At 47.2% G+C, this 27,304-nt stretch overlaps 1 long non-coding RNA gene across 1 annotated transcript in view; it reads right to left on the reverse strand.

Annotated features, from left to right (window-relative positions):
* Window positions 1-12,793, reverse strand: part of LOC122727545 — a 30,890-nt gene extending 18,097 nt beyond the window's left edge. Inside the window, exons 1-3 of the long non-coding RNA XR_006353151.1 lie at window positions 12,619-12,793; window positions 9,094-9,275; window positions 7,667-7,785 (exon numbers count right to left, since the gene is read on the reverse strand). This is a non-coding gene — a long non-coding RNA (uncharacterized LOC122727545). The remainder of the gene's footprint in view (window positions 1-7,666; window positions 7,786-9,093; window positions 9,276-12,618) is intronic.
* Between the last annotated feature and the right edge of the window lie 14,511 nt (window positions 12,794-27,304).

Genomic DNA, 27,304 nt, shown 5'->3' on the forward strand with positions numbered 1-27,304 from the left:
GGCTAGAAAACAGCTGGCTTCCATCCTTTTTAAACAGTCCCCTTAGAGACAAAGATCGGTATTCAGCCCCTGCCATTACCATCATCCCACTCCCTACCTTTGGCCTTCTCAGCTCCAGCTGTGTTTCAGGCTAGGTTTCCAAACTGTCAACAGGCTTTTTGATCTAACACTGGACACTCCCTGTCTGACCCCACCCTGACCACAGTCTCCCTTTCAAAGCCCCAGAAGTGAAAAGGACACCATTCAAAATAGTAAAGGCGTGCCTAAGCCACCTTCCACCTTCCAGAGGTCAGTCACCTCCCTTCCCTGGAGCCCAGACACCTCTTTTGTCCCAGGAAAGGGAGAGTCTTAAGACCAAGAGCTGGAATTCTGGGGTCCAAAGATTCCCCAATGGGGGCAGCTAGGTGGCACAGTGGATAGAGCACCAGCCCTGGAGTCAGGAGGACCTGAGTTCAAATCCGGCCTCAGACACTTAACACTTACTAGCTGTGTGACCCTGAGCAAGTCACTTAACCCCAGTTGCCTCACTAAAAAACAAAAACAAAAACAAAGATTCCCCAATTGGCTCCTACCCCTTCTCCTGGGCCAGAGTGTGCTGGCCTCCTCATTCTGTGGACAACTCCCCTCTCCCTGAGCTCCACCTGCCTGCTTAGAGTTCAAGCGAAAGGACAACAAAGACTCTTGGAAAGACACTGTCACAGTTCGGGGAAGGGACAGGACTCAGGAGGTGGTGGAGAAAGGGGTCTATAGCACAGTTAAGCACAGGGCCTTGTTTTCCCTGAAGCCATCCTGCTTCCCCAAGGGAAAAAATAAGGAAGAAACTTCCCTTTGAATCAGAAAGAGCCTCCAAAGCTTTTAGTCCTTCTGAAGTGTGATGGCTTAGATGACTAGATCTAAAAGGAACCCAAGAGATACACCTAATCCAACCCCAATTCCCAGAGGTCCCAGGAAATGAAGTGACCAGCCCAAGGTCCCACCCCTAGAGAAACCCAGCAGCCCCTGCACTTGACCCCAGGGCCTTTGACTCCAAAGTCCACAACTCTGGCCATTCCACCACACAGCCTCAGCCTCACCTCTCAGAGTGAGGGAGGGGTGTCACAATCCCATCATCCCTTCAACCCAAGCTGTGAATCACAAGTGCTGTTTAAAGGTAACAACCCCTAGGGAGTGGAGGGAGAATCAACAATTTGTGTTAATAGAGGGTAGCATTGAGAATCCAAAACTCATTTCCATTAGACTTTAGAATTCAACTTGGGGCAGCTAGGTGGCGCAGTGGTAAAGCATGGGCCCTGGATTCAGGAGGACCTGAGTTCAAATCGGACCTCAGACACTTGACACATACTAGGTGTGTGACCCTGGACAAGTCATTTAACCTTCATTGCCCTGCAAAAAAAACCACCCAAACAAACAAACAAAAAAGATCTGAGGCTTTTGGGAGGGCATCTAGATGGCGCAGTGGATAAAGCACTGGCCCTGGATTCAGGAGGACCTGAGTTCAAATCCGGCCTCTGGCCTCAGACACTTGACACTTACTAGCTGTGTGACCCTGGGCAAGTCACTTAACCCTCATTGCCCCACCAAAAAAAAACAAACAAACAAGAATTCAACTTGGAGGGTATTCTGTTTGGTTCAGGGGCTAATCATAATGGGTTCAATCCACTTGAGCCAAGACAGCCCTTGAACATGCTTGTTAAGGGAGTGCAAGGAGAAGCTAGGCAAGGAAAGGATTCTACTGGGTAGATGACCCACAGATGGAAAATTAAGAGATGGCTGTATTGAATCCTTCAGTGAAGGAGAGGCCTGGAACACCAGTCAGTTTTCCTGCCATCTCTCTCCAAAGGATGAAGCACAGGGCTGCCCTTGGCGGGCTGAATTAGCTCGGGAACCCAAATATGTTATCCATTTAAAGGCTCTTCCCTGATACCTTTATCAGGAATATCCTCACCACCACCACCCCACCCCCCAGTATGTTTAGGGGCCTGAAGAAAACGGGCAAATCCGTGCCTAGCTGGTGGTTCTACCCTATCCTGTCTAAAGATGTTAAAGGTAGGGAACACTGGGGATAACAGAAACCTCTCAATATGCCCTTGACATTTGGGGCCAATGTGGATCTGGGTTTATAAACAAGCCTAGGACCCACATGGGTTACCCCAAGGAAGTGATGGTAGGGGATCCTTTAAGGGAAAAAACTCTGGAATTTCTAACCCCCAGGTGTAAAGTCCTTATTCTTGGACCAGATATCGGCCATATCTGAGGATATATACCTAGGTCTATGCCCCTAATCATCTGAAGATGTATATCTATCTAGGACTATACCTCTAGTCCATCAACTCTTTACCAAGGGAAAGCTAGGGAACTATTCTTCAATCACCTACTATTCCTCCACTCTCATGTGTGTGTGTGTGTGTGTGTGTGTGTGTGTGTAAGGGGGTTGGTTGTGGGGGTCCTTAGGTATTCCTTTTTTCTTTTTTCTTTTTTTTGCAGGGCAATGGGGGTTAAGTGACTTGCCCAGGGTCACACAGCTAGTAAGTGTCAAGTGTCTGAGGCCGGATTTGAACTCAGGTACTCCTGAATCCAGGGCCAGCTCTTTATCTACTGCTCCACCTAGCTGCCCCCAGGTATTCTTTTTTAAAGAATTACACCCTCTCAAACACAAATCCAATTAGAATAAAATAATCTTTTATTTAGGCGATAGAAAAAAGAGACCAAGAGAGAAGCCAAGGACTACTCTGGAGGGGAGATGGTTCAGACAATTATCTGAGATACCTATCTCCTCGAACAGGAGACAGGCCATAGCTTTTATAGATGGTAGATGGGGTGATCACCTGAGCCCTTATTGGGGGTGGGTTGGGAGAAGTCAGGTGAGGGGCAGTTTTTCTAATTTCTGGAGTTATCTCAGTCCCTGGAGCCAATCAGGCAGCAGCCACCCCTAATAGGCTTATCTCCCATACTTCTCGAGGTCCTTTAATTTAGGTGGCCAGTTTAAACTGTCAGTCCCAGGGTAGCTAGGTGGCACAGTAGATAGAGCAATGGCCCTGGATTCAGGAGGACCTGAGTTCAAATCCGGCCTCAGATACTTTACACTTACTAGCTGTGTGACCCTAGGCAAGTCACTTAACCCCAATTGCCTCACCAAAAAAACCCAAAAAAACCAAAAACCACTGTCATAGTCCCAATTTCCTTGATATGCCCCAACCCCATAACAAATGGATGTCTACTATTTTTTTAGATTTTCAAAATTTAGATATTTCAAAAATATCAACAAATATAAACATTTCAATATAAAAGGGATTGTATATGAAACTATGAACTTTGGCACTATTCAGCCCACCCCCACCCCCTTACCCCTTACTGTGTAGGGTTTTAATTTTTATAGAATTTTTAAAAATTTTTAATTATGTTATAATTCTGAAATTTTCCTTTTTTTTTTTTTAGATTTTTACAAATTTTTATAGAATTCAAATTTAACACAGTAGTTCTAACATTTCTGTACCCACAAGTCCCCTTCAGGACTTCCTTCTACTCTCTTGTTCCTACTTTCAGTTCTTTGACTCCCCCGATCAAAATGCATGCAAGATGGGGCAGCTAGGTGGCGCAGTGGATAAAGCATCAGCCTTAGATTCAGGAGTACCTGAGTTCAAATCCAGCCTCAGACACTTGACACTTACTAGCTGTGTGACCCTGGGCAAGTCATTTAACCCCCATTGCCCCGCAAAAAAAAAAAAAAATGCATGCAAGATACTTTTGTAAACCTCAGGTTTCTATATTCATTTCAGTCCACTTCAGTCCTACTGAGCTTCCCCAAGCTCTACATGCCACCTCCAAGCCCTCATACCCGGAATGCGCTTCACCTCTGTCTTTTTAAGGGACTCCCTAATTTTGGTCAAAGTCTAGCTGGAAAAAACCAAACAAACAGAAAAAAAGGAGCAGTTAGGTGGCACAGTGGATAGAGCACTGGCCTTGGGGTCAGGAGGCCCTGAGTTCAAATCCAGCCTCAGATACTTGACACTTACTAGCTTTGAGACCCTGGGCAAGTCACTTAACTCCAACTGCCTCACCAAAAAAGCCCAACCCCCTCCCCCCAAAAAACAAAACAAAACAAAACAAAGTCTAGCTGGAGAACATTCTATTCTCCCAGAGTTCATCAGGAGAGTTCATCCATAATTAATTAATTGATTGATTGATTAAAAACAATAGAGGAATGAATGAGACAAAATGAGAGAGGGGGGGGGGCAGGGAAGGAGGTGGGTTATTTATGTAAAGTCACCTTATCTTTAGCTCTCATTATTAGACTGATCCCATTCAGACAGATGCTAGAACCCATGTCTACCCCCAACCTACTTAAGTATCTATTTTGTATTTACTTACATTTCCTTTGTTATCTCTGGTCCTGAAAGGATGGAAGCTGGGGAATGGATTATCTCCTTGGACTTCCTAGCCCAGCACTCAGTGCAATGCATAAGTGCACTATGAATGAATGATTTTTTTTTTTGCAGGGCAATGGGGGTTAAGTGACTTGCCCAGGGTCACACAGCTAGTAAGTGTCAAGTGTCTGAGGCTGGATTTGAACTCAGGTCCTCCTGAATCCAGGGCCCGTGCTTTATCCACTGTGCCACCTAGCTGCCCCGAATGAATGGATTTCAAGAAGCATTTAGATACCTCCATAAAAGAGGGATCATGCTAGGATTTAGGGATAGAGAGGCCAAGAACCAAAGTCTCTAGTCTGTCACTCCTGTGAACTTGGACAAGTCACTTAATCTCTCTTGGCCTCAGTTTCCCCATTTATAAAATACTTTATTTTGAATTTGGTTGCCTCTAAGGTCCCTCCCAGCTCTAAATCTATGATCCTAGGAACTATTACTCAGGTGGAGACTGCAAAAAAGAAAACTGAGACTTGATGTAAGGGAAAACTTAACAACTAGGGCTATCCCAAAGTGCAATTGGCTACCTGGAAGAACGGCACCTTCTTCCACTTCAAGCAAAGGCTGAATAGCCCTACTTGTTGGCATTATGGTAGGGAGGATTCGTTTTCAGGTATGGGTTGGACCAGATGACAGGTCCCTTTTGATCCTGAAATGCTGTACATTCTCACTGGGCCTTATAAACAATGAATGAACTGGATGAGGTGTTTCTGAAGTCCCTTCTAGCTCTTAAAGGAGCTTACTGTGTACAGAGCATACTTTAGGTCTGTCATCCTTCCTTGACCCCTTCCACCTGTTCAAATTCCAATCAATTTACTGACCTTTACTACCTGGTCTTTTTTTTTTTTATGTGCTCATTGCTTAATAAATTATGGTTCATAGAGAGGGAGGCACAGAGTGGTGTGGTGAGAGAAAAAACACTAGCCTGGGAGTGAGGAGACTTGGGTTCTGGTCCCAGCTTTGCCAACTAATTATCTGTATAAAGGAAGCAAGTCACTTTGCTAGAACTTGGGTCCTTCCAGCCCCAACAGCCTATGATCCTTTCTCTCTCTGTGACCATAGACTCAGAACTTTGAGGCCCAAATCTTCATTTTGCAAACAAGGAAGTGGAATCGTATGAAAGTCACATAGCTAGCTGGTAACAAGGCATGGACTAGAATCCTGACCTCCTGATTCCTGGGCTGGTGGTCCTAGAACCTTGATCTGTTTCCTGGGCTGGTGGTCCTAGAACCCTGATCTCCTGATTCCTGGGCTGGTGGATCTAGAACCCTGATCTCCTGATTCCTGGGCTGGTGGACCTAGAGCCCAGATCTGATTCCTGGGCTGGTGGTGCTTTTTCTAGGGTCCACTGTACATTTGGCTTGTCTTATCTCAAGGATTAAAAGCTCTTTGAGGATGGGTTCCATGAATTATTCAGCTCTGGGTCCTCTACAGCAAATAAAGCCATTTTCTATGTAGCATCTACTCAATCAATAATGACCCCTTGACTGTGTCTTCTTCTCTGGTATCTACTCTGTACAGGACTCTGAATGTGGAGGAGCTTGCTTCTCTCACTCATACAACACCTGACAGCAGACATGAGCAACAAGGAAATAGCAGACCCAAGCAAGCGTGGACAGGGACAGGCACTAATAACCCTACTAGCTTTCAAAGTTGAAGGAGGTAAGTCTCAGGGGATGAAAGCTCAGACGTGGGCTGTTCTGGGGTGGATGTGTGGGTGTGTGTGTGTGCACACATGCATGCGCACACACACCCACACCCCTCATAGCAGGTGTGAGAATTGTCCAGAGTCCAGCTTGCTTTCCCAGCCCTCACTGGAGGGGACCCCAAGTGGCTACTCAGAAGAGCTGAGAATCAAGTTAGCAGGAGACACTTGGCTGGAATCCATCCATCACCCGTCCCCGACAGTGCCCCAGAGTACCAGACAAACAACTGGACAGGCACTTAACAGGGACATTACAGCTTCGGGAAGGTGATTAAGCAGAGAGCTATTTACACCCTCCCTCCCTGTACCCTGCAGAAGAGAAGCCCTCAAGCATGCTGAAATCCTTCAGCAGAGGCAAATGAGAAAGAATACAGCTAAAGGGGGTCTGGGATTAATGTATCCAGCAATAAGATCACAGGTTAGCAGTGCTTTTCCAGAGGTCATCAGGTCTATCCCCCTGCCTCTGGGTTGGGTTGCTTTTTTTATTCTAACCACAAAAGATGAATAAGAAAGTATCATCCACTCTAAATGATGTTCAGAAATAAGGAAAAATGCTCTCCCCCATTGGTAGCATATTTCAATGTCTCCCACCTTAAAGGGTCAGGAAGTACATCCTGACTCTAGCTTTGATCTCTCTCTGCAATGATGTTCGTCCCTCAGATCCAAGCACTGAAAAGGGCAGAATCCAAAGGAGAAGACCTGAGCATTCAGTTCTATACAGACGGACTGGGCTTGGCTTCCATTGGAATTGTTCCCTGAAGGCAGCAAGTTTAGCCTCTGAAGGTGACAATATCACTTGCTCAAATTTCTCTCAGACAGACCAGGCTCCCTAAAAGAGGACAATACAGTGGGGTGGAGAGGGGGAAAGCACCTGGGGAAGTGTCTAGTGTCTGCCAATTCCATGTGGAGCAGGGGTACCACACCAAAGGGAAAGAATTCAAGGGAGAGAGAAGGCGAGAGAAGGCAGTGAGGCTCCAAAGAGGGATGTTATGACTACAACAGCAGGCACAAAAGAAGAGTTCAGCATGTGAAAGTCAATATTATCCAGTTCCCCCGGAGAGATCTTGTCAGGAAGTTATATATACAAGTAGCACCTAGGTATGCACATGTCCAGTCCAGCAGGGTAAGACGTGAGCCAGACAGCACTGGATTCTTCCCCGCCCCCAGCAAGGGGCACAACTTGGACGTCTAAGTCAACTATGAATGGAGGCTGATCATCCGGCCCCTTCAAGTATTCCCTGGCCACAGCCTCCCAGCCCAGTTGGGTTGTGAGCTTTGGGGGAGGGGTATCTACCTGTTCCTCAGGCACTGTGCCTGCCAGTGTACTCTCTAGTTACCCCAACACTCCTATACCAGCTGTACTTCATGTCAAACTCCTAGGAGCTGTTCGGGCTGCTTGGCTGACACCTCAACAGATGTAAGGGTTCAACTACTGGGGGCCAAGAAATGAGCAGGGCACAGGTGGTGGACAGAGAAAGGTCAGGAAAGGTCCCAGCTTGCCCACAAAAAGCAGAGAAGTCCCAAAGCAGAGATCACTCACCTTCAACTGGGAGCATTCCAATCCTGGAACACCACATTTCAGGTACTCCTGGGTGGGGCTCATACTGTCCACTCTGTGCCCAGATAGTGCCAAACCACACGGACCTCTCTAAAGGACACCTATGGGAAGGTTAGAGACAGCATACCTAGGTTTTAGTATACCTGCCCCATTTTATCCACATTCCAGGAATTCAACCTTCAACCTCAGACTGCTGTCCATACTTGTGGAGAGTTGAGGAACAGGGTGCCTGGGCCTGAAGCTGGTACTTTTCTCCCAATTTCCATTAGGGCTCCAAGATGCTCCCCACTGCCCCTCCCCCCAATTTTCAGCAAATGTGCCAGTGCTTCAGGATCCTGGGCCTTCTTCGTAAAGGCGCTGGGGACAAAAGGATGATGGGCAGAGACAGCCAGAATTTGGGCCGGGGGAGGAGGGTGGAAAGGATGGCAGGCTAGAAACATGGTAGAATTGATCGTTACCCTGAGCCTCCTCCAAGTCCCCAAACCTTTGGCCTCCAATAATCATGTATCGTCTAGCTGGGGTCAATCTAAAAGACTGAGCCTCCCGCCCTTCACCTCCCCCCTGCCTGGGATCCCTGCCCATTCACTCATACTCAGAGCTGCCTGATACCTCATCCCAGCCTCTTCCAAGACACTTCCAAGCCTGGGGTCAGTAAACTTTTTTTCTCAAAAACTATCGTCATCATATTTCGCTTGTCATTGCAGTCAGATCAGTGTCTATCAGAGAATCGGTTTCCTTTGTAATCCTGCGTGCTTTATTTTATGCATTTGAAAACGTAATTCGGAGAAATCTTGTCAGCTTCACCAGATCAAAAGGGGTCCATGACACACCAAAGAGTCAAGAACCTCAGGCTGAAGTCAAACAAACAGCCCCACAATGTAAACACTACGGCCTTTGCTGCTGCTTTTCCACCCAAGAGGTTAATTTTCCCAATCAACACCATGAGCCCTCCCTCATTGGAGGTCGTCTTTTTCTCTTTGAACAGAATGGGGGGGGGGGACGGCCCCCAAGTGGGGCCAAGAGACAAAAAGGTGTCCCCTCTTCCCCCCTTCTCTTTTCTAGACCCAGTCTGGGTGGGAGTGGGAGAGAAATCAAAAGGCAGGGGTGGGGTTAGAAGGGCTAGGCAATGGCGGAAGGAAGGGCTCCCGGAGGCAATTAGTGGACATCACAGAGGGGAAATGGAATCATCGTTAATGGGCTTGGCTAACGACCGGCAGTGAAGCAAAGAGTGTCTGAGCAACCACAGGAGCCAGCCAGGGCTGGGGGAGCAGAGGGACCCCACGGCTACACACATGTTCACATGCTCCACCCCATGTGTCCGGCCATAGACGCACACCCTTCCCCCATACAACCAGGCATCCTGATCAAAAGTGCCTCCCCATCCCTTGCCTCCCTTCCAGACTCCTCACCTCAGTCTGGGCCATGCCGACCACTCTTCCCACGTTCATACTCAAGAAGAGCACAGCCTTGGGACTCGACAGCATTGGCCCAGTTCTGCGTTCTGTCTCACCTCCTCTTCCAGAAGGTCCTGGGCCAGGCCTCTTGGGAGAGCTCCGATGAGAGGCGTGATGTTTGCCCATCATGAGGTCACCTGGGGGACAGCGAGGTAGCCAAATCACTCCTGAAACCCAAATGGCAGTAGTCCTCTACTACAGGGGGGTACCACAGGGAGGATTGTGCCCTGTAGTACTTACTACAGGGAGAACTGTGCCCGTTCTAGTCCCTGGAACTCACCACCATCATCACTGGCCAAGATCTCTCCATCTCAGCTGCTTTTCTTTTCACCATCCCCTAAGAAGACTCTGTAACTTCCCTGGGCTTCTCCATCTCAGCAGGAAGTCTTTCCACGTTTAATTCTACGCTGACTTGTTGCAACAGAAGAGTTCCCTCTCTGGAAGCTCTTGTGGAAACTGAGGGGATGGTATCTTCCCACCCCATCCCTGGCCAACTCTGTCAGCTGAATCTCCATTCATCCTACATTCTAGGAGATGTATGGATGATGGGGAAGAAGTCAGGTACAGGAGACCTTAAGTCCAGCCCCACCCCTCAGTAACCTCCCCTCCTTCCGGATCCCATGCCCTGGCAGGTAGGATTTCTCTTAGCTTCTTACTTTGAGGCACAGTGACAATCAGACTGGACTTGAGAATCTGGGAGATCTGGTTTCAGATTACAGCTCTGACACTGCCAGCTCTATGACTTGGACCAGTCACTTCACCAACCTGACGGTTCTCAGTTTTCCTCATCTGTAAAATGGGGGCAGAGGTACCCAACTAACTCATAGGGGTTGTTTTGAATAAAGTATGATGCAAGCTATTATTTTTTTCATGGCACTAGTCTTGTCTTTCCATGCCCACAGGAAGCAGGGGCAGAGGCCATGTTCTATATCTTTGCATCTCTGTGCAGTACCAACAAAGAATTGCTTCTAGATTTTCCCACCTTCTCCTTTCCTTTCTCCACTCAGTTCTGTCCTCTCCCTTCCTTATGCTGTTTAGTATTTGCTTCCACTACAAACCTTTTTCTGATTCAGTCGATTCTGACTGGCTCTGTCTTGTGTGTGTGTGTGTGTGTGTGTGTGTGTGTGTGTCCACAGCATGCACACACTCCGTTTGCATTCTATTTCTAGGCACTCTCTTCTCTGTCTCTGTCTGAGGATCAGGTGTGTGGTCTGGGAGCATCTCAGGGGCAAAGGCAGGGCACTCCTCTGGCTCCTTCTGCAGCTCTCCTAGGTGCCCATGGGAGGCTGATGCTGAGGACAGATTGACAGAAGGCCCAGCCTGATCCATCTCCCCCAGCTGCTGCCTTGTTCTCAGGCTCTAGCTGGGATCAGCAGGGATGAGGGGGAGGACAGAAGAGGGAAGGAGATGACAGCCCAGACATAAGACAACCCCATCCTCTGGCTGGTTTCAGAGGGAGAGTTTAATGGATTTGGCCAGGTGGTTCCTTCCACGCCAAATGGACAAGTACAGGCTGAGGAGGGCTTGGGGGTGGCACTCAGATATCCTGGTGGGGTGGGGCCTGCCTCCCTTATCCCCTGCCCAGCTTCAGGATTATGGGATTGGTCACCCTGACTCTGGGATTTCCAGTGATGCCTGAGCACAACTGGGACTTTCTCTCAATCACCAGAAGTCTAGAATGGAAATGTGGGGGAAGAAGGTGACAGCAGTGGGCACAGTGGGATAAGGGTCATTATTTTTAATGATGCTGAACTCCGCTGTGTGGTCTGGTGTCAAGAGCTGGAAGTCAAGTGCTCTGTTTTCTATATGTTTAGGCAAGTCACAGCCTGGCTGCTGTGAGGATAAACCGAGTCAACAGATAGGAAGGCATTTGGGAGTAAAAATTGTTACATAAATATGAAAGAGGAGGAGAGCTATTGTTCCATTCATTGTAGCTAATCTCTCCTCTCCCCACCCCCCAACTCCAGAGTTGGAGGAAAGGAAGGGGAGGGACCTCAGAACAATGACAAATGGAGGGTTGATTCATAAAGAGAGTGCTGAACACAGAAGTGCCTAGCACAGGGCCTGACACACAGTAGGTGTTTAATGGATGCTTGTTGGTTGGTTGGTTGATTGAAAGATGGAAGGAACCACATCAACACCTAGGTCAGGAGCCCAGGTGACTGGGAGGTGGAAAGTTCCTTCAACAGTAATAGTTGTAGGGACAGCTAGGTGGCGCAGTGGATAGAGCACCAGTCCTTTATTCAGAGGACCTGAGTTCAAATCCAACCTCTCAGACACTTGACACTTACTAGCTGTGTGACCCTGGGCAAGTCACTTAACCCTCATTGCCCCGAAAAACAACAACAAAACAAAAACAGTAATAGTTGTTTGGAAGCAGGGAGGGTTTGGGCCATTCCCTTCTTCCCCAAAAGATGGACAGACTTTTTCCCCCTATAGCATAAGGCACAGAGGTTAAACTGTAACCTCCCCAAGAAGTATGACATTACTTTCCAACAGTCTGCAATGGACAACCAAGGGAGAAAAATATGACTCTGCCTACCAGCAAACTTCCCCATCCCCATCCAGGGTGCCTGGAGGACTCCAGCAAGGACTAAGGTCCATAGGGCCTCCCCAGCCCACCCCGACCTTCCTTCTCCTTTTCCCTTCCTGATTATACAATGAACCCCCATCCCTACCTCTGCCAGAGGGAACTCAGAATGCCCTCTTTGGATCCACTTCCCTCCTTCCCCAGTGGTAGAAGCAGAGCAGTCTAGAATTCTAGAAGCAGAATGCATGAGTGGTAGAAGCAGACTGCTTGGGGCAGCTAGGTGGTGCAGTGGATAGAGCACCAGTCCTGGAGTCAGGAGGACCTGAGTTCAAATCTGACCTCAGACACTTAACACTTACTAGCTGTGTGATCCTGGGCAAGTCACTTAACCCCAATAGCCTCGCTAAAAAAAAAAAAAGAAGAAGAAGAAGAAGAAGCAGACGGCTTCTGTGGGGCATCCTGAGCACCCCCAGGAGTTGCTATCTGCCCCGGAGCCAAGCCCTCCTACATATTTTGTCTTTAATAGTTAGAGTGTGAGCTCCTTGTGAACAGGGACTGTCTTCTTTTTCTGTCTGTATTACCAGTGCTTAGCCTAGTGCTTGACACAGGGTAAATGCTTAGCGCAGTTAATGCTTTTTCAGCCATTCAATCCCCAGGAAAGACTAGCCTCTCCACAGCAGGCGGGTTAAGTGCAGTCTAAGAGGCAGGCAGATAGAGGAAATGCCCTCCCAAGTTTCTGTGGTAATTAGGCGTTCATGTCAAAGAATACAAATGGACCCAGGGCCAGCGCTCGGATGACTACTGTATCTCCAAGAGGGGTAACATTAGCTGAAATGCACCTACAGCTTTACGCTCTGCAAAGCACTTTCCTCCTGACAGCCCTGGGAGGGAGGGAATCCAAGGATAGCTACTCCCATTATACAGATGAGAAAACTACAGCCCAGACTTACCTCCACAGACAGCAAGTGACCAAACAGGGCCTCAAGCCCAGGTGTCCTGACTTCATGTAAGTGATCCTGCCTCTTCAGAGATGGCAGGAAGTCAAGTGATATATCAACCTGGGACCAACAAATAGAGCTATCTGTTGTTGTTATTGTTCCCTCGTGTCTGACTCTTTGTGACCCCATTTGGAGTTGTCTTGGCGAGGATACTGGCGTGGTTTGCCATTTCCTTCTCCAACCCATTTGACAGATGAGGAAACTGAAGCAAACAGGGTTAAGTGACTTGCCCAGAGTCACACAGCTAGTAAGTGTCTGAGGCTGGATTTAACTTCCGGAAGAGTCTTCATGACTCGGCCTGGTGCTCTATCCCTGAGCCTCAAAATCTTTGGCTCAAAGGGAACTGTGGAGATCCCCTTGACCATATCCCTCCCTCCCTGCCTTTGAGCTGCACTCAAAGCATCTCAGCCACAATGCAAGATCTTGCTATTTCTACTTCCCTAACATCTCTCCTTTTATGTCCCCTTGTAGCTACTTATACAGCTACCAAGCTAGGTCAGGACATCATCACCTCTCGCCTGGATTATTGCTACAGCGTCCTCAATGGCCTCTCTGACCCTAGTCTCTCCCTAATCCAATCCATCCCCCACAAAGCCAATAAAGTCACTTTCCTGAAGTCCACATCTGACCATGTCAACACTCCCCACCTCCATTCAGTAAAGTCCAGTGGCTCCCTATTATCTTCAGGATCAAATGTAACCTCATCTGTTAGCACTTAGAGAGCTTCACTACCTGGCCCCATCTTTCCAGTCTTATTACAGACCACTCCCTTGTGTGCACTACAGTTGGGCCAAACTGGTCTTCTTAAGTGTTCCCCATGTGGCACTCCATTCCTTTGTACTAGCTGTCCTCCCAGGCCTGAAGTGCAGCCCTTTCTCACCTTTACCTCTTGATAGACACAGTTTCCTCCCAAACTCAGCTTAAACTTCTCCGATATCCCCTAGACATCTTAAATTCAACAAAATTCAAAACTGAATTCAGTATCTTTACAAGAAAGGATCCTGCCCTCCCCTCTTCCTAACTTCCCTGTTATGGTGGAGGGGATCACCATCCTCCCAGTTACCCGCTCATCCTCCAATCCTCCCTCTCTGTCAACCCTTTTATCCAATATGTTGCTAATTCCTGTTGATTTTACCTTAGTAAGCTCATCATTTCATGCCTGGACTACTGCAATAACCTTCTGATTGGTCTCCCTTCTGCAAGTCTCTTTCCACTTATTTATCCTTCATTCTAGCTGCCAAAAAGATCTTCCTAAAATTCAGGTCTAATCTCCCCCTCCAACCCCATTCAATAAACTCCAGTGGCGGGGGAGCTAGGTGGCGCAGTGGATAGAGCACCGGCCCTGGAGTCAGGAATACCTGAGTTTAAATCTGGCCTCAGACACTTAACACCTACTAGCTGTGTGACCCTGGGCAAGTCACTTAACCCCAACTGCCTCACTTTAAAAAAAACAAAACAAAAACCCTCCAGTGGCTCCCTAATCAGCTCCGGAATCAATTATAAAATCTTCTATTTGACTTTCAAAGCTCTTCATAGTTTCCCTTCCTGGTTTTCTCACACCTAAAAACAACCCCCCACTCCATGTACCCTTTGATCCAGTGAAATTAGTTTCTTTGCCTTTCATCAAACAAGAGACTCTGGACAGACCAGAGCACAGGCCTGGCGAGCTGAGAACAGTGCCTCTCCTTAAATCGTACCATCTGGGACCCCCCAAAGCTTGGGATAGTGCATCCTGGAAGCAGTGTCCCACTTTAAGAAGGAGTTAAAAGTCAAGAAATAGGCTAGGATAATGAACAGACAGAAAAAGATGCAGTCCATCGAAAGTTTCTTTGGTGGTAAGGTAGATCAAAATACATCCTCAGAAGATAATAAAGTCAAAGTTCCTACATGTAAAGCTTCCAAAAAAATATGAATTGGTCTCAGGCCATAGAGATGCTCAAAAAGGACTTTGAAGATAAAGGGCAGCTAGGTGGTACAGTGGATAAAGCACTGGCCCTGGACTCAAGAGGACCTGAGTTCAAATCCAGCCTCAGACACTTGACACTTACTAGCTGTGTGACCCTGGGCAAGTCACTTAACCCTCACTGCCCTGCAAAAAAAGAAGAAGAAGATAAAGTAAGAGAGGTAGAGGAAAAAATGGAAAGAGAAATGAGAGTGATGAAGGAAAGTCATGAAAAAAAAGGTAACAGCATAAAAAGCTAAATACAAAAGTTTTCTGAAGAAAACAAGAGACTCCATCTTCAATCTCTGAACATTTTCATTGCCTGTCTACCATGCCAGGAATATCCTCCTCCTCATCTGACTCCTGGCTTCCTTCAAGTCTCTCTCTCTCTCTCTCTCTCTCTCTCTCTCTCTCTCTCTCTCTCTCTCTCTCTCTCTCTCTCTTTTTGGTGGGGCAATGGAGGTTAAGTGACTTGCCCAGGGTCACACAGCTAGTAAGTGTCAAGTGTCTGAGGCCGAATTTGAACTCAGGTACTCCTGAATTCAGGGCTGGTGCTTTATCCACTGTGCCACCTAGCCACCCCGAAGTCTCTCTTTCTACAGAAAGCCTTGTCAATGTCTTCCCTCTATGGATTAGCTCCAATTCTTCCTGTATGAAGCTTGTTTGTACATAGCTGTTTGCATGATATCTCCCTATTAGACTGTGAACTCCTTGAGAGAGTCTTTTGCCTTTCTTTATATCCCATTGTTTAGCGTGGTGCCTGGCACATTTTGTCACTGTTCAGTTGTTTCTGTTGTGCCTGACTCTTCATGACCCCATTTGCCATTTTCTTGGCAGATACTGGAGTGGTTTGCCATTTCCTTCTCCAGCTCATTTTACAGATGAGGAAACTGAGGCAAACAGGGTTAAATGACTTACTTGGTCAGGTTCACCCAGCTAGTAAGTGTCTGAGGCCAGATTTGAACTCATGAAGGTGAGTCTTCCTGATTCTAGACACTGTATTCTATCCACTGTACCAGCTATATGTGTCTGGCACAGAGTAAATAGTTAATAAATGTATTAACTGGCTAACTTCTACATGAAGGCTCTCCTGGTCCCTCCAGCTACTATTGCCTTTGCCCCTAGGGTTATCCTTGTGTTTTGTATATACCTATATGTGTGTATACACACACACATATATAATGTCCATATGTATACACACACACACACAACACACACATATATATAATATATATATATATATATGCCCATCCATTCATCCATCCATCCATCCATCCATCTATCTATCTATCCCTACTTCTACCTTTAGGCAGGGGCTATTTCATTTTCATCTTTGAATCTCTAGGACCTACCACACAGTGTTTAATAAATGAATTTTGACTGATTGAAAATCAATCTGAGGGCAGCTAGGTGGCGCAGTGAATAGAGCACTAGCCCTGGAGTCAGGAGTACCTGAGTTCAAATCCGACCTTAGACACTTAACACTTACTAGCTGTGTGACCCTGGGCAAGTCACTTAACCCCAATTGCCTCACTAAAAAAAAAAAAAGAAAGAAAGAAAGAAAATCAATCTGATTCTCGACACATGACTCTTGGTGGGCTTATGCCTCAAGCATCCTGAAATGGCAGCATCTGTCTTCCTTAAAGTCTGAACATAAAACTATCCTACGTCATTCCCTGGACCTGTCCAGTGGAAAGTATCTTTCAAATCTTTGGGTTTGCAAAGTGCTATATCCTTTTTATACATGTGTGTGCTAGGGCACAGAGAGGTTGTGGACTGCCTAGAATCCCCGGGGGCCTCAAACCAGAATTGAAATCCAGGTCTCTTCTAACTCAAAGGCTAGCTTTCTTTCCACTATCTGAGCCTGACTGCCCATAGTCTAACTCCTTTTGCTCCTGCCGTAGGTTCCATCTATTGGCCTTACCTGTCCTGGGACTCTGTACAAATGACAGAAGACCCAGGGGATCCAGCTCCTATATCTCCTCCTTCCCAATAGCGTCCCCCAGTCTGCACCTGGCTCTTTCCTGAGGCCAGGGGCTCACTGCTGCTCCCTGTGCCTTCCCCTTCCACCATCCCCATGCCCAGTAGCCAAGCTCCCATCCCTCACCTGGGACCACTGCCCCCTGTTCTCCCCACTATTTCCGGATCCTAGGGCAAAGGACAGTGGGTAATGTAGTCTGCCCTAGGGCTGGTGGTGGGGAGGACAGGGGAGTAAACTTCTGCCAGCCTCAGCCCTTTCCGCCGGAAACACTTCAACAAGGTCTAGGAAACGTCTTTCCCCCTTAGCCCAGGAGGATGCTGGGGGTTGTAGTTTACCTGTTTCTTCATCAGATCTCATCACTCAGGTTGACTCATAAAACTGTAGCCACCTAGAGAGGGCAGGAAGCACCTCCCTACTAATCTCACCCACCTTGGGAGACAGCAGGATTCAGGTATCCATTCGTGTAAGATCCTCCTATTTTCCCCACCCTCTGGACAAGCACCCCCCTCCTGATCTCCTAGGGGTTCCCAGCCACTGCCTCTGGGTGCCTCCTAAACTCCCGGCAGGTGACCCACCTCAGCTCTGCTTTTAACTCTTTTTTGAGCTTGTTCTCCCCAACCTGAACTCTCCTGCTCTATGGGCTCTGCACCTTCCCATCTTGCAAAAAATCTTCTCTTCCAGGAAGGCTTCCTTGACTCACCCTCAGATTTTGGCTTAGATCATAGTGTTAGAACTGAAAGGAACCTTAGGGGTCATTTAGTCTACACCCCTGATCTTCCATAGGGGGAGATCAAAACCCAGAGAAAGGAAATGAGTTGCCCAATGTCACTTAGGCAATAAATAGCAGAACTGGAATTTGAAAGTAGGGCCTCTGACTCCAGATGCAACGCTCTTTCCAACAAGCCTCAGTCCCTCCCACTCCTTTCTTGTCTCTTTGCAGTGATCAGTGTGGGTCTATCTCCTCCGTTAGACTGGGAGCTCCCTGAGGGCAGGAATACTTTTTCCTTCTGGGGTACCCCCACTGCTTACCACATGCCCTGGACAGTGCTCTATCTATGGACATCAAGAGAAGCTATTCGTGAAAGTATATAATACATAAGAATAAAATAATGTAGAAAATGAGAAAGTTGCAAAGAAGATCCGATGTTGCTTAGCCATGCATGCACCCCCACCCCCTAACACACACACACACACACACACACACACATTCCTCTACAGCGGCCACACCAGCAAGCATAATGGGTACAAGGGGTGCTTTGAACAGACACACACAAGCAGTGACCCTTTGACACAAGGAGTGAGAAATTGGCCCCTTCTCCATCTAGTGTACAGAAACTAAATCAATCACCCACCTCCTGAAGTCCCTTATTTCCTGAGCAGTAATTTACACCAGATTCTCCCCCGCACAAACATTTCCATGTCTTTGTTTCTGTTTCTCTCTGTTTGCATTAATATCTCTTTACATCTTTCTTGATCTCTAGATATATGACTCTGTCTCCTTCCAACTACCAACAAGCATTTAGTACCTTCTATATACAAGATAATGTGCTAGGCACTTGGGGGTGGGGGGAGTGGGGAATGAAAACATGACCAAAAAATAGCCACTACTTTTGAGAAACAGTCTACTGATGGTTATAACTCTCCGAATTGTTTTGGGGGAAATTGATGGGGGGTTTGGGGTAGGAGTCCTTAGAAATTCCTCTTTAAAGAATTATACCTTCTGTGATTGCACATATGTAATTTAAAATCCTATGAAAACAAATGTTGAAAACTATCTTTATATGTAACTGGAAAATAATAAAATACTTTTTATTTATTTAATGGGGGGGGCGAGGCAATGGGGGTTAAGTGACTTGCCCAGGGTCACACAGCTAGTAAGTGTCAACTGTCTGAGGTCACATTTGAACTCAGGTCGTCCTGAATTCAAGGCCGGTGCTTTATCCACTGCGCCACCTAGCCGCCCCCTAAAAAATTTTTTTGAAAAAGAATTACAGGAGGGGTGGCTAGGTGGCACAGTGGATAGAGCACCAGCCCTGGAGTCAGGAGTACCTGAGTTCAAATCGGGCCTCAGACACTTAACACTTACTAGCTGTGTGACCCTGGGCAAGTCACTTAACCCCAGTTGCCTCACTAAAAAAATTACAGGGGCAGCTAGGTGGCGCAGTGGATAAAGCACCGGCCCTGGATTCAGGAGGACCTGAGTTCAAATCCAGCCTCAGACAGTTGACACTTACTAGGTGTGTGACCCTGGGCAAGTCACTTAACCCCCATTGCCCAGGAAAAAAAAAAAAAAGAATTACACCCTCTTGCCCACCAATTCAATTAGCATAAAATAATATTTTATTTTGGTGCTAGGGAAAGGAAACCAAGAGAGAAATCCCTGGACTTCTTCTCATGGGGAGAAGGCATGGCACAGAGGCGTGGCTCTCTGAGATATCTATCTCCCTGAGCTGGAGACAGGCAGATACTTTTATAGAGGAACAATGGTGGTGGTTCTATGGGGTGATCATCTGACTGTGGAAAGTTCCCTTATTGGGGGAGGACCATCTCCCACTGGTGGTGGCTGGGGGAAGTTGAGTTAGGGATCTCTCAAGCCACCTCTGTCCTCCTCTTGCCACAAAGGCAGTAGCCACACCTAATCTTATCTCCCCCGAGGGGTGGAAGAGACTGAAATGAAGGGTGGTGGTCCTGGAGCTAACTTAGTCCTGATCCAGGGCCACTTATCTCTTTAAGTGTGTCTATCCTTTGGTTTAGTTTCTCAAGGAGAAGGTTCTTTTGATTTACCCCAGAAAACTTCTGAGGTACCCTGGGCCCATGACACAATTAAGGCTAATTTTGTACTTGGATTTTCGATAGCAGATAGCCACATTTTTAGCCATGGAGATAGTTTAAGATCTGTCTGGATATATATTTGCATGTTTCTTTCTCTATATCTGTGTCTGTGGGTATGTATCAAATGAGATAATATTTCTTAAGCACTTACCACAGTGCCTGGAACACAGCAGGTGTTTAAAATAAGGTCTTTCAGCCAGAAATGTACTGGTAAATATTTAACAACCACCTTTCCCCCAAAAAAGTACCATACTTTTTAGTTTAATGTGTATTAGTAACACTTTCCACATCAATTTCTTGTCTAGACAATCAACAGAATAATAAATGAAGCTGGAAGGGCAGCTAGGTGTCACAGTGGATAGATCACCGGCCCTGGATTCAGGAGGATCTGAGTTCAAATCCAGCCTCAGACACTTGACATTTATTAGCTGTGTGACCCTGGGCAAGTCACTTAACCCTCATTGCCCCACCAAAAAAAACCCCAAAAAACAAAACAAACAAATGAAGCCTGAGTTATATAGTTTGCTTATTTCCAAGGTAAAAATACTCACACAGAAAATTTAACAATTGACTCTTGAACAGGTTGGAGCTAGCTCCATCACACCTCTGCTTTCAGCTCGTGATCCCTTTCACTTTATCTATTGCCTCTCCCAGCAGTTGGACAGGAAGAGTGGTGTAGTAGGGGCCCTAATGAAGGACAGATGAACTAAAATCTCTCCAGTTTCCCCAGTCCATTTTCCTAGATTGGAATTAGAAGAATGGGACTGAAATCCTTGAGCTGGATGGAGAAGCAGGTATTTAAATTAATGCCACCTGTAAATAGGATCTCTCTTCCCTCTACCTCCACCTCTAAAGAGATGGTTAGAAAAGGGGATGGGGAGAGTCAACATCCCCCCCTCACTGTGTTTTCCTTGTCCTGTTGTTGAGTCTCTTTGGGGGCTGCTGCTGATTTATGAGCTGAGTCTGGTTGGGGAGGAGCCAGGAGAGGATGAGACCCAGACCTGTTCTCTAGCCGTCTGGGGAGTCATGTCACCGAGCCCCGAGCCACCCTCTTCAGACACAAGCCAGCCTCCTCTGGACCTGAGACTAGGATAGGTTGGGGATAGGATAGGGTTAACTCTCTAGTCGGCTTTTCACCGTCTAGTTCAGCTTCAGGACTGTGTTGTGCTGTGAGCGCCATCTATCGGTCATGAGAAGCACTGTCGATGCTTCCCACGTTTGTTCCAGATTCTGAAGTCATCTTGTCCCTCTCTCAGCCTCCTGGCTCATGACCTATTCAAGTATTTTTGGAGAGGGTTGGAGGAAGAGAGAGAATAGCAAATGGAGGAGATGAAGGAACCTGATAAGCATCACAAGGTGGAGTCTCTGACTGTCATCACATTTGACAATGGTTTCCCAGAAGGCAATGTGACTTAGTGGTGAGAAAACACTTCATTTGGAGACAGGAGACCTGGGTTCAGATCCTGAAATTGCTACTCATTCCCTGTATGGGGTTAGACAAGTTCCTTAACCTCTCTGGGCCTCAGTTTCTCACCAAGTCTCCTTAAAACACCATAACAAGGGTGGAACAAAGACATTGCAGCTCCTCCCCTAGAAATCTCCAAAGGTAGATATGTCCTGTGGACCAGGTTAGGTAGCCTGGAGATAGGGAGAGGAGGGTAATGATACCTTTGGGCCCTTTTAGAAAAGCAATGCTTTGAGATCCCTGAAACTGCAGAGACTAAGGGTATGAAGTGAAGGAGTCAGGGAAGAGATTTGGAGAGAAGCTTGGCAAAGAAAATATTCTCCAGGGGAAGGAAAGCTCATTCTTGAAGGCAAGGGGGTTGACAGGATGGCCTTTATGGGATCATGGTTAGGAGAGAGGATTCTTTGCCTTTTGTGGGGAGTGAACATGCAATGGATGTTCTAGCCCCAAGTCCAGCCAGGGCAGAAGCACTAAGCTTTTTTTTTTTTTTTTTAGTGAGGCAATTGGGGTTAAGTGACTTGCCCTGGGTCACACAGCTAGTAAGTGTTAAGTGTCTGAGGTTGGATTTGAACTCAGGTACTCCTGACTCCAGGGCTGGTGCTCTATCCACTGTGCCACCTAGCTGCCCCTCAAGTAAGCTTTTAAAGCTTTTTTTAGTGTCTTATAATTCCATTCCAATTGTCTGAATGCAGCCTTCCCACCATTCCTTCCATCAGAGCAAATGAAATGACCCCCAAATTCACGATTCTCTCAAGGGACTTCTTTGAGGGGCACTGTCAATCTGTTTCTCCCCACAAACTCCCCTCCCCCCTTATCTCTCTTCTCTGTCCCACTCTATCTTCTCTCTTTTCTTCTTTTTTCTCTATATTTTCTTCCTACTTTTCCTCCCTCTTTTTCTCTCTCCTTTTCCTCTCCTCACTTCTTTTCTCCTTTCCCTCACTCTTCTCTCTTTCTTCTCTCCTTTACCCTTTCCTCTTTTTATCCTCTTCTCTCATTTGTCTATTCCACTTTTATTTCTCCCTTTTCTCTCCTTCCCTTCTTCCCTCCCTCTCTCTCCATCCTTCTTTTCTTCTTCATCTCCTATACTCCCTTTTCCCTTTATCTTCTTTCTCTCTTCTCCCCCTTCCTAAATAATATAAAGGATGGGTATTCTCTGCTTCACATGTCACAATGAAGTGTCTCCATACCCCAGAGGGGAAGACTGAGGCACAAACCCCAGAAAGACTAATTTCATAATGAGCACTGAAACCCAGGCATCTTGACTACCCACACTCACATCCCCAGCCCCATCAGTCCAAGCCTGGGGTGCTTTAGAGCTTGGCAAGGGGTAGGATGAGAAAGTACTCAAGGACCCCTGCCTCTGAGGCCCCCCCTCTACCAGCCCGGACACCTGGATCACTGGGAGAAGAGCAGGCTGGACTGGTTGATTTGCATCGTTTAGTTTGGAAGCAATTATTGGAGGAGCTGTCAGCTCAGCAGAGCACTCTCCCCGATAATCCGATTCTGCCAGAGCCCCAGGCTTGGGGGGGCAAGTAATTTGGCTTGATGCAGTAGTGGGAGATGTCGGGGATGGGCTGCTCGACAATCTGTCTGACTGCTGTTATAGTTGTTCAGAGCAATTATCCTGAGGGGACCACACAGAAATCAGAGTAAAAACTGAGGATGGCCTTCTCTACCAACTACAGCAGGATGGATGGAAGGTAGACATCTGGCAAAATGAATAGACCGTCTTCAGGCTGGAAAGGATGGGAGAGGCTTCGAGAAGCCAACCTCTCCCAAGGTAAGGGAGGGGCAAAGTGGTCTTGAACCAATGAAATGGGAAGGGGGCCTAGGAATTTTGGCTTCCAGGTGCTTTTTCGCCCAGAGTCCCCCAGGGCTACATATGTCATAGCATAACAACCGTGTTATGAGCAAGTAGAAATGACTCCAACATTGGCCTCTCCTTACCCTCAAAACAGAAGACCCGATGAGACAAAAAATACAAGGACAAAGGTGCACCCCCCCAAAAAAAAAAACCTTAAAAACATGCTTCTGTTTCCTGTCTTTTCCCCCTTGGGGGGTTGCTTGGGATGGAAATTGAAGGCCCTGTATCTAAATTCATAAATCAGACAATGATTTATTTCTTAGTCACTTTCTCCCTAGGTTTCTGTCTCTCTGTCTGTCTCTCTGACTTCCTAATCCCAAGACTCAATAGCCTTTTTTCAGTTCTCATTCTACTTGAACCTTCTGCTGCATTTGAAGTTTTTGTTTTGGTTTTTGTTTGTGGGACAATGAAGGTTAAGTGACTTGCCCAGGGTCACACAGCTAGTAGTTGTCAAGTGTCTGAGGCCGGATTTGAACTCAAGTCATCCTGAATCCCGGGCCAGTGCTTTATCCACTGTGCCACCTAGCTGCCCCACATTTGAATTCTCCTTCATACCCTGTAACATGATTTTCTTGTGTCTTTGCTTTTCTCTCATGGGGTTGAGAGCTGAAAGGAACCTTTGAGATTGAGTATTCCATGCCCACCCCCATTTTGAGGCCCAGAGGGGACAATAACTTGCTCAAAGTCCCAGAAGTAGTAACTGGAAGATCTACAAGCTACTTCAGGAGTACCTCTTCCCCATCATCTGTCCATGACCCTTCTCTCTTTACTCTCTCAGCAATGTTAAACATTCCTATGATTTACTCTTTTCAGATAACTCTCAAATCTCTGTCTAGCTCTGATCTCTCCTGTGAGCTCCTGACCAACATTTCCAACTACTTACTGGGCATCTTCACTTGAATATTATTACACCATTTAAAATTTAACATTTTTTTCATGGGGGGGCGGGGTTGTTTGTTGGTTTGGTTTGGTTTGGTTTTTTGCTGGGCAATGAGGGTTAAGTGACTTGCCCAAGATCACACAGCTAGTAAGTGTCAAGTGTCTGAGACCAGATTTGAACTCAGGTCCTCATGAATCCAGGTCCAGTGCTTTATCCACTGTGCCACCTAGCTGCCCCCTAAAATTTAACATTTTCTACACCAATTCCTCCTCTCTGCACACTCTCCCCAACAACAACCAATAAAACACAAACCCAGCCCTGACCCCTTTCTGAATTCTGAATTTCTCTATTTATATGTCATTGCCATCCTTCCTTTCATCTAGGCTCAAAACCTCAAAGTCATCTCTAGCTGCTCTCTTTCTCACCTCCTACATCCAATCAATCACTAACCCGTGTCAATTCTTTCTCGGAATTGTCTCCCCAATCAACTCTCTCTTTTCCTTCCTCATTTCCAGCACCCTAAGCCCAGGCCTTTATTATCACTACCGTGGTTTGCTATCTCATGCTATTCCCCTGGAAGGGACTAAAAAGTATTCCCTTGGGGCGGCTAGGTGGCGCAGTGGATAAAGCATTGGCCCTGGATTCAGGAGGATTTGAGTTCAAATCCAGCCTCAGACACTTGACACTAGCTGTGTGACCCTGGGCAAGTCACTTAACCCCAGTTGCCCTTAAAAAAAAAAAGTATTCCCTTTTAGTGACTGTACCTGAGGCCCAGAGAGCTTTAGGTCACAGCAAGCTAGTGGCAGGGCCAGGACTAACACTGCCATCTCCTGACTTCCAGTTCAGTGTTCCTTTCACTAGACTGTGCTGCTCTTAACTAGTCTCTTTGCCCCCAGGATTATCTACCATCCCTCCAGCCATTCCAACCTGCTACCAGTGGCTCAGTCACCATGAGTTCTGAATACATTCCTCCACATTCAGACTTCCGATTGCTTATGTTTTGTTTTGTTGTTGGTTTTTGGGGGTGGGGGGGTTGGTGGGGCAATGAGGGTTAAGTGACTTGCCCAGGGTCACACAGCTAGTAAATGTCAAGTATCTGAGTCAGAATTTGAACTCAGGTCCTCCTGAATCCAGGGCCAGTGCTTTATCCACTGTGCCACCAAGCTGCCCCTCTTCCAATTGCTTATGAAAGAAAATCTAGACCTATTATTTAAGACCCTCCACAGTCTTTGAGTATCCGATTTAGGACCAGGTTCAAATACCAGCTCTGACACTTACAACCTGTGTGACTTTGAGCACAATTCCTAACCTCTCTGGGACTCAGATTCTTCTCCTATAAAGTGAGGGGGCTGGATTAGATGACCCCTAAAGCAACCTTCTGCCTCTCACTCCTATGGAAATGCCTTTTCATTCTTATTTCTATCATTCTCCTTAGCCTAAACCGTAAGCTCTAGCTAAACTAGATATTCACCCTTCACAATCACACCCCTGTCTTTTCTCATATTGGCCCAGAATGCCTTCCTTTCATTCCCACTTCTCTACCTGTTGAAATCCTATACATTCTTCAAAACTCAGCTCAAATCAATCAATCAACAAGCATTTATTAAACTCCTGCTGTGTGCTGGCAATGAGTTACAGGATATAGACACGCAAGAATGTCCACACAAAAAATATTCCCTGCCTCTAAGGGACGTTTCATCAAATGCCAACTTCTCTATGAAGCTTTTACTGATGTCTCCAGCTGCAAGTGATCTTTTCCCTGTGAATGGCCACAGAATTTCTTACAGTCAACACGACAATATTGCTTATGGCTTTGTCTGCAGCATATTTTCATTATACTTTCTGTACACACCTTTTTGTTTCTGGATCTGTGATTTCACCAGTGTGTTATCTCCCCTGATAGATTGATTATAAGTTCCTCAAGAGTAGGCACCTAATGTCTTCCACTTCTTTCTTTCTCCCTTGGTACCCAGCCCAGTGTCTTGCACATAGTAGGTGATCAGTAAATATTAAATGCAGTTCTGAATATGTGATCTTATGAATTGATTTCGCTTTCACTCCATCCCTTCCTTTGTCACTTTCTCTCTGTTCCCTGCTGTGTCCTTATAGCTGACCTCTCTGAGGTAAACACAAATTCAGGAAGATAAACCCCAGAATCCTGTTTTCAACTCTCCATCTCCTGGGGTGGGGGATGAAAGGAGCAGTCCAGGCAGATACCCCTGATATCACCTCATATCTCTCTCATGGAGATGGTCACATCCTCATGGGCAGTTTGGATTTTCTAGCTCCCACACATGATTAATTCCTCCTTACCCTAGGCCATGGATTTTTTTTTTTTACTGCTCCCACACACTCAAAAGAATTTATTTATTCACAATGAAGAAAACAGGGCTTGGATTAAATGACTTCAAAGGCCCCATCCGCTAAGGTGAGGTATGGGGGGGGGGGAGGGGAAGTGGTCTTCCCCTTAGCCCCTACAGGGAGAACCAGAGCTGAGGACTCAGAAACACCTTAGGCTTGTTTGCATTTTACTTACATCCTATTTGCACGTAATCCATCTCCTGCTCCATACCCAGAAATCATCCCTGCCCTATTCCTCTCCCTAGCCCCCCTGCTCCTCTCCCCGTCACATGCCTACTGTGTGCACCCTGCCTCTCTCCCTGAAGTGTCCCTTGCAGCCTCTGATCCTCGCCTCGGTGCCACCCCCCACCCCCATCTCCTTTTCCCATCCCACCAGGATAGCCCTAACCCTTGCCGCCTCTCCTCCTGGCTCTCCCCTATATTCTCGGTCCCATTAGCCCATCCTGCCAAAATGGGCAGCTCCAGTTCCTCTAGAATGCACCCTGGAGGAGCAGAAGAGGGTGTCCCCACCCGTTCTCTTCCCACTCCCCATCACCCCAATCCCCGGGCCGGGTAGAAGCAGCAGACAGCAAGCGCGCCTCTCAGCAAATCCCAGCTCCATTCAGCTACGTGATTAATGGTCCTGCCCTCCCCATGAACCTGCCTTTAATACTGAGGAAGTTATGAAACCGCTATACATCAGCAGCTCCGGTCCTGATGCCCCCCCTTCCCTCCCGCCTCCTCCCCCCCCACTCCCGCCCCAATTCCCTCTTCAAAATCTCATTTGGGCTCTGGGCGCCCAGGTCCGTCCCTCCCCTGGCTACTGGTGGGGGGCGAGGGGGGGGGGGCTTTGCGCCCCTGCCCGCTGTCCGTAGTGAGGGCCCACAAATCATTTCCCTTCTCTCCTCTCTCCCCTCCCTCCTGCTACTGCTCCTCCCCGCTCCCCCTCCCCCCTCCCCCCCACGGCTGCATCTCCGGCCCCATTTAGAATCGCTGACATTTTATCTGCATTACATACATCACTCCATCCCCAGCAGCCATCTCTCATGGATTGCCTGGGGGCGAGAGGTGGGGGGAAACTAGGCTGGGAAAGATGGGGTTGGGGGAAAGGGGACCAGCGGGAGGGACTCATGCCTCCCTCTCGACGTCCAAGGGGAACTCAGGTGTCCAGAGATTGGGCAGGGCAGGTAGGAAGCAGAGCGTGATACTCCATCCCGATTCTCACCCTCTCCCTCCCCCAGTTCCCTGCTCTGCTACATCTAGAGGTCTTTTCTAGGACTACACAGATCGGGGCGTTCCTGTTATCTATCCCTCTACCTCAAAGATCACTGCTT

The sequence above is a fragment of the Dromiciops gliroides genome, chromosome 5 (genome assembly GCF_019393635.1).
Source record: "Dromiciops gliroides isolate mDroGli1 chromosome 5, mDroGli1.pri, whole genome shotgun sequence".
Classification (NCBI taxonomy): Eukaryota; Metazoa; Chordata; class Mammalia; order Microbiotheria; family Microbiotheriidae; genus Dromiciops; species Dromiciops gliroides.